The 7,775-nt window shown below is 42.5% G+C and overlaps 1 non-coding gene across 1 annotated transcript; it reads right to left on the bottom strand.

Annotated features, from left to right (window-relative positions):
* Positions 1-5,495: 5,495 nt before the first annotated feature.
* On the bottom strand, positions 5,496-5,569 carry TRNAS-GGA (transfer RNA serine (anticodon GGA)). Its single transcript has one exon. It is a non-coding gene; the product is annotated as a tRNA-Ser (tRNA).
* Positions 5,570-7,775: the final 2,206 nt, after the last annotated feature.

Genomic DNA, 7,775 nt, shown 5'->3' with positions numbered 1-7,775 from the left:
TAAATCTATTTCATGTCCGAGCTCATTCGGACGTCGTAGGGAATGAAATAGCTGACATAATTGCATCCAAAGCATATAAATCAATTCGAATTCGATATTCTGCTAAATCCAAAAAATTCCGTACGTACGACATTGAAAAAATCAGTAAGAGCGAAATGGCAGGCCTGTTGGCGGGACAACAATGAGAATACTTTATAATTGGATACCAAACGTATTTAACATACCTCAAAATTTCCCTCCGGCGAAGCCGTTGGTTACATTACTAACGGGATACGGTCGCCTCCCGAAGTACTTTAACCGCTTTGGACTCACTACCTCGTCGGCCTGTCCATGTGGTTACGCCGAGGAAGATGTGTTTTTTTACTTTACATCATGTTCCATCACATCCCATTTGGTGTCTCGACTACCTAAAATTCTGCCGAATGACCAACCAACGGCCAACTGGAGACGTTGGCTTGACGACAAAAGATGTTGCGCGCTATTAATGCGCATAGAATCAGTGGTTAGTTCTAACCTACCTGACTACACACGAACACAAACACGTAAAATGTAGCTGCAGTTTTTCCTTTTCTGGGGAGGGTCATTCAGGCCATATGAGGCAGACATTCATGTCAGCCCTCTCCGGAATAGAGAAATGCAGCATGATACCATATCAGATTATTGATTTTTATTTCCGTTTTAACTTTTCCCATTTCACCTATTTTATTTATTTATTTATTTATAATTATATTTCAATTTTCCTATTTTCTAATTTTTCTTTTTACTAATATTTTAAATATAAGTATCAATTTCATTACTGCTGTTATAAGTATTCTCTTTAATATTATTTATTTATACTTTATCACTGCTTTTCTCTAATCTAAATATTGTACATATTTTGTGCAGAACATCTAATGTATATATATAAATGCTATTATTATTATTTCCTTTTTCTCCAAAATAATATGTACATATAACTTCGATTGCATTATGTCTTGTACGTCTCGCTCTGCCTTTTCGCCTTTTTTCTTTATTACAGATTGAGTTCACAAACCCAGCCTATACCTGCATCTGCATAGATCTTCTACGTTTATTTCGATCCTTTTTGTGTTTTTTTATTTATTTATTTTCTTTAATTTTACATTATCATGTTATCAATAAAACTTAATTTATCTTTAATTATTTATTTATTTTTCTTAATTATTTTATTATTTTTATTCTTTAATTTTTTCTTTTCCTTTCTTTCTTGCGTGTGTGTAAATTCTTCGGACACTTCTATTTAAAAAAAAATCGTAAATTAAACCAGCTCGGCGAGGACTGCCCACCCTCTGCTCGTTGAACCCTCAGGACATAGACGCGTTAGCGCACCCAATTTTATTTTTTCAATTGGCTTTTTCTACCAAATTAAACTTGTGGCCGACTGGGCCCAATTCATTTTATTTTGATTGGCTTAAGCCTGTTAATGCTCCGCAGGTGCAGGCATTTTCTCATTCCGCTTTATTTTTGAATTTATTTTCTAATAGTGTCAGGAAGGAGACTTTGAATTGGGAACTCAGCATGTTCTACACATCAGACATAAAATTATTTTTTTTTCCATCAGGACATATCACGAAATTGATTTCGCTATTTCGGGTTAGTAAAAGCATTGGACGGTATAGGTGTATGAAGAGGAATCGGGTTATCTTTGTTAAATCGGAAGTTTTGTTAAATCGAGTTTTGACTGCAGCTGGTTTTCTTAGAGGCCAAAAATATTTTGTAACTCATGCGTGGTCAATAAGTATGCGTAATCTGTGGTGAATAAGTACGCTACCAGGTCTTTATATATCTGGTTTCTGTTGAGAAAGATCTCCTCAGTCCTTTCTAAATGCAGGAATACTCTTTGCATTCTCTGTAATGCAAGGCAGGGTTAAAAAGCACGGAGACTTTTGAATACCTTCTGTCCCTTTCAAGGCACTAAACGCATGGGTGAATCAATAATTTATGCGATGTATTTTATTGCTCCATGAACGAACTTGGTACACTATCCTCGTCTCGCATTTGTCAAAATACCTCGCACTGTCATCTCGTAGCTTCCTTCAGACAGTGTTACTTAAGGTCCAGATTATTGCCAGAGATGAAGACTTCAAACATGACGTACATATTCCACGTTGACTGCGCTCCTTTTTACAATCTTTTGAGGAATAATTTATCTAGTCTGAGGCAGAATCGCTTACGATAAAACGCCTGCGGAATAGCGTTCCCAAGAAGCTGGCATCATCCGTTTGGATACCATAGTCCTACAGACTCCTTTTGGCATGAAGTGCTGATGCTGCCCCATGCAAGCGTTATGTACGTACGTGCTTTTGTGTGTGTTTTCGCATCATGCGAACGGTAAACAAACTGTCTGCGGCGCGGGAATCCGGACGCGCGATGTTGCTATGGAGCTTCATGACTTAATGGCTAAGGGTAACAGTAAATAAAAAAAGCAGTTTTATAATTGCTTTTTTTTTCATTCAGAACACCTAATGAGGAAGCATTATCATCGCTTAATGATAATTAAAGGCCCGCGTTATGTTTTTGCTCAAGTTAATTCGGCTATAGTTAATAATGAGGTAATTATTTCAGGACCGCCCCAGAGGCCGCCGCTTACACATGAATGACGGTCTTCGAGGCGCTGGCGAACTCAAATTTCCACGAGTTGAAACACGTAGTCCTGTCTAGGCAGGTAGTAAGACAACTATAATTTCGGCTTCCGTGGTTCTCTTTTCCTTCGGCAAGCAGCGATGTGAAAGAAATATAATCGGTACGGGGCTCTCTCACATGTCAGTAAATATTTGCGCCGAGGTCGTGTCAGGACGCACTTAAAATTTGCCGCCACCGGCATGATTCCGCTGTTTCCGCGGTGGATTTGTTTTTCATGAAAGTTGTAGCGGAGGTCTCAAAGCTCTGACTTCAACTTCACGGGCTCTGACTTAAGCTTAGAAAATCATTCAGTCAAATGTCAGCCTGGAACTACATCTAGTGGCCCAAGAAAAGCGCACTTTCAATTTCAACTCGCTCTTGAGCAGTTGCAGGAGCTTACTCTCTGTTCTGGTTGTTTATTTCTCTGTAGAACTTCAAAAATCTGTTCTAGGGTTTCAGCAACAAGAAAAAATCTCCAACAGTCAGGCGGCTTCTCCAGAGAGCAGCAAAAGGGGAAGCTCTTTCAGACACATAGAACGAGGTACGAGGACCTAGGTTTTAAGGAACTGTTCCCAAAACAATGTTTTCAATCTTCATTGGAAACTAGATCACACTCTTGAATCGTCCGCGAAATGTGCCGCAAGACATGCCAGCCATCAACCGCATTCGAAAAAGCAAAAAAAAATAAAAAAAAAACATGAGAAGAGAAAACGTGAGTTGAAAACATTCATTTTGAACAATTTAACAATCTTCTTATTAGAAATGGCGCGCCTTCACAATGGATTTCACCATATAACCTACTATTATTTCTTCGGTAATCTGGCTTCACTGCATTTTGTTAGTGCTGTTGGGATAATGGGTGCGTCAGACTTGCAAAAAACCGCTGTGGGGACTGAATGTTGAGCACAGCTTCCAAACAGCACTATATAAAAAGAAAACATCTGCATATAGGCGCGCTGAATTCACACTAAAAGAAACAGTGTAATATACTTTTGTATTGCTAAATATTTTATCGGTGTTTTATCTTGATATTCATCATTCTTTGGATGTTTTTGCAGCAAGGTCGCAGAGACAGATTTTTTTTTCGTGTCATGTACAAATTGAAGCAGAAACTTTGCTGTATGTATCACACACCGTTTGAGTAGCTCCATTTCAATACATCATAACAGAATTGTGGAATTGTTTCATTTAATAAAAATATTTTGAGGACCCCTCAGAGTCACCTATATTATTCTCTTGTCATCAAAATGTTGGCACCGAAAAACGAATTTGGTACATAAGCAAGCCATACTTTCAAGACAAAAAAAAAAAAAATGTTGTACCAGGATTTATATAATGTGACATTTACTGCCGTTTTTTGAATTTATATTTAACCCTTTTCGACATTTTGTAACATGTCTTTGGCGAAATTTCCAACTAAAAGAATATTTTTATTTTTAGTGCCTAAGTAAAAAATATTCATATTTGCGAAAGCGAACTTTTATAGCCACATTCCGGTATATATTGCCGCAAGGTATTGTAAAAAGTATCCTCCGAGACCTTTCAGATTCTCGAGTCTTTTCATGGCCCTGAAAGGTTTAAACAAGTTCACAAGTACAGGAGCTGGTCCGCGGACCGTTTCTCCACTCAGCCCGCCTTGAAGCCTTGTATTTTTTTTTTATATCAACAAAATGTCGATAGGTTAGCTTTCGCGCTAGAACATCAAGCTACGACGGGGTTCAATCTTTAGCCGAAAGTCTACCTGGTTAGCAAAGCTATAGGACACAAGAGGACACGTTGCGGTTTGCTAAAAAATAGTAGCAAAAAAAACACCTAACTTTTATGTACCAGGAATCTATCGTGCAACAGCCTGCTGTAGTCGGTTCGCGTTCTATTAATTAAAACGATAATATGGAAGCTTGCCGTGAGAAGCCCTTTTTTGTCATTGCGGTGTCGCGAGAAAGCTACTGGCATAATGATAAGTCCGCCGGCTGCCATCTGGGCAGTGTCATGGAAAAGAGGACTCATTTTTCCTCCAACTATTAGTAGCAGTCAGCTTCCAGAGAGAAATCAAAAGCCCTTCACCGTGGAGGCACCGCTCCCTTTGTGGATGAAGTTAAGTTTGGTAGAGCGCTGGAGGTTTGTAAATGGTTAAGTGAAAAATTGAAGTAGTTAAACTGCGCTGAATTGCGCTGTCATGAAAATCCTACGTTCAAAACTTCTCCTGTTTTTGCACACGCGGGAAATGACCGAAATACGGAAAGCCCGGTGGATTGATTTGTAGTAGGAGTGCTGCACAAGGCAGGCTTCCTTGCTTCCTAAAACAGCGAAATTCTTGAACATCTGCGGCACTGGCCTGGAGGATCTCGATCGGACATGTCACCGCAACCTTGGTCAGTTCTCACTCAGTGAGGTCCAATGAAAAGAGAAACTTAAGGTGGTTAAATATTTTATCAGAGTTCGCTGCTTAGTTATTAACCTTTTGTTGTGTGTGCTTGCCGCAAATATTTTAATTTGCAAGACGTGTCTTTTGGAACGGTTTCAGAAAATGTTTTCTGCTAGCTCTAATTTGTTTAAGATATGTTAGCGTCCCATCAAGGTGGCTCACTGCATGGTTAGGGCGCTCGTCTCCTGATCCTAAGGATGCCTTTTTGATACTGGCCTCTGCCGCTGCCTTTTGGTGTAGGTGAAACGTAAAGCCCGTTTACCTTGCGATGTCTGTAGAAGTTGGTCAAATATTTAGGGGAATCCCCCAAGGTGGAGTAGAATTTGTAATAAGGGAGTAATTACTCATTGCATCCACCCAAGCGCAGCCATACGGCTACAAAGGAAAGCTACACACCTTTCTCAGAAACTTCGTAGTTAAAGAAAAATTCGTCCTGATCCGGGAATCGAACCCGGCACCACCGCCTTTCCGGGGCAGTCGCTCTACCGACTGAGCTAACCAGGACGGTCAGCAGATCAGATGGTAGGGCGAGAGCGAATTTTGGAGCCCCAGGTGTTTGTAATTATCCGGAAACCTCCACATGAGTCGCTTTGATACGTTGAACCTGTCACGAAATCGGCGCCCATTTTCATCAAGCCGGTACGGCGCGAGGCCCGCACGGCGTCGCGTGGAAGGCATGGAGAGAAAAAGCCCCCTTCCCCGCGCGGGAGAGCGCGTAGCTTTGTACGCGTTGCCGTCACCCTCTTTCCCATTGCCCGGGGAGGACGGTGGTTGATCGGACTGGAATCAGCCGGAAAATTCCAGCATCTTCTATGGGACCTGGCCAATGGCGACGCGCGGCTCGACGGGAGGAAGAGAGAGCGCTATAACCAGCAAAGCTAAGTGTGTGTGCGCGCTAGCTTTGACGCGTGCTAACAAACAGACGCGGCGCGCCCTATTTAAAGAGACCGCGCCGCATGATGAGTCAGTCAGTCAGTCAGTCAGTTCGTGAGTGTTTTGCGACGTGCTCGCCTGTACTTCGGCTGGACTCCCGGGGATCACCCGCTGCTGGCAAGCCCACGGACTTTCAAGGGAGCGGCGCTCGTCTCGTATGGCGGCCACATCGTGACTCTTGAGGCGTCGGACTGCAACAGTGCCCGGTGTACAATTTGGTGTTTGTTTATGTTACTCTCTCGTGTTTGATCTGTTGGAAAGCCTCTGTGTTATTGAATCATTCTGTAGTTGCATGCTTGGCGTTTGTATTCTGTGAACCTCTCGTCTGTTGTATTTCAAGTGATCTTGTGTATCCATTTGTATCGTCTCTTGCTGTGCATAAATTGTGTTTTGTTTGTTACTTCTGACTCCGATCCTTACTCTGGTTTGAACCGGCGACCGCTGGGCACCAAACGACCACCCCCTTCTGTCACTACAAGGTAGTTGAATCCCGGCTGAGCTTGCCACGCAAGTCGAGGGCATCTCCTTTGCGACCGGAACAGCTACCCCCAGTGGGTGTCTGGGAGTGTGCGCACCGTTAAGGGCGCATCGTTAATAATACCCCCTAATTATTAACGGGTGACAGAACCCTATAAACTGAACTCAACCAATTCCGAACCAATTAGTGCTAATTGGTTTCTGCTTTTGCGTGTATTATTCAGGCTACTTCCGCGCAGCTTTTGTAACACTTCACCAGAACCAGGAATTCTGGACATCTGCCTGCTGCTAGATCCAGTACCATTTGGTATAGCAATTTTTTTGTGTGCGGAAGCTCTATGTTTCGAAAACTCGCTGTTTGTTTAGGTGGAGCAATGTTGTCTGCGCTGTACATAGAAGTAAACAGTTTGTATACGCTCCAGAACAGTAAAAAATCAAGTTGCTCACTTGTGCGCAGCTCGGCTCCCGCACGGAAGTCGACGAACTTTGTCCGGCAGAAGAGTACACCGAACGTTCGTGCTTCGCAGTCGATAAATCAACCCGCGTCTTGCTAAGTGAATTTTTGTTCAAGCACCAATTTAGATCTCGTTGCAGCAAAATCTTCAAGGGTAAAAATAAGAAGTATTTCCGTATCTTTTTTCAAGGATGTTCTGCACTGTGCCCTTTTTATGCCGAGACATACGGTTTACGAGCAGCAGTTGAGTTTTCCCGTTTCTGCGCTGAGAACGCTCTGCGTCGAGAACGCCCCTGGAGTGTAATTCTAGAATGTAATGGACACAGGTGCCGTAGTCCCTAACTTTTCGTTTTTGTTTCAAATTCATTTGGTCTTGTGGCATTGATTGGGTCTGCATTACGACAAGGTTTGTCAAAAGCCGCCAGCAGCCAGTCACAGAATTCACAAGATGGTGGGTGGCGCTGTTGGCGATTGCCATCTTTTCTCATCGCAAGCGCCGTTTAACGCCTGGCTGCATCATACAGCTAATGCTGAGGTGCGGTCAATAACGAACCAATGGCCCGATTCCATGCCACGCACGCTTGCAAGCCGTGGCTTCATCCAACCAATGATAGTGAACCAAACGGATCCGAAACGGTAAACGGAATATTGAAGATTACCGCAACTAGTTGGTTGAATATGACAAAATTCATGGCGCTCTAGAAGTGTGCCGCACAAGCCTTTTCAGTCTGTCTTATTCCGAGGCGCTTCTTGTTCCCATAGCTACGACAGTTGAATGCAGTGTGAGCTGCTACATCAAGTGGAACAAAACAAGGCGCTGTAAAAATAAGCCAAAGAAAGTAACGA

The sequence above is a fragment of the Amblyomma maculatum genome, chromosome 7 (genome assembly GCF_055883805.1).
Source record: "Amblyomma maculatum isolate TAMU_Amacu chromosome 7, ASM5588380v1, whole genome shotgun sequence".
Taxonomy (NCBI): Eukaryota; Metazoa; Arthropoda; class Arachnida; order Ixodida; family Ixodidae; genus Amblyomma; species Amblyomma maculatum.
The sequence above is the reverse complement of the archived record's forward strand: the minus strand, read 5'-3'. Positions and strand labels throughout refer to the sequence as shown.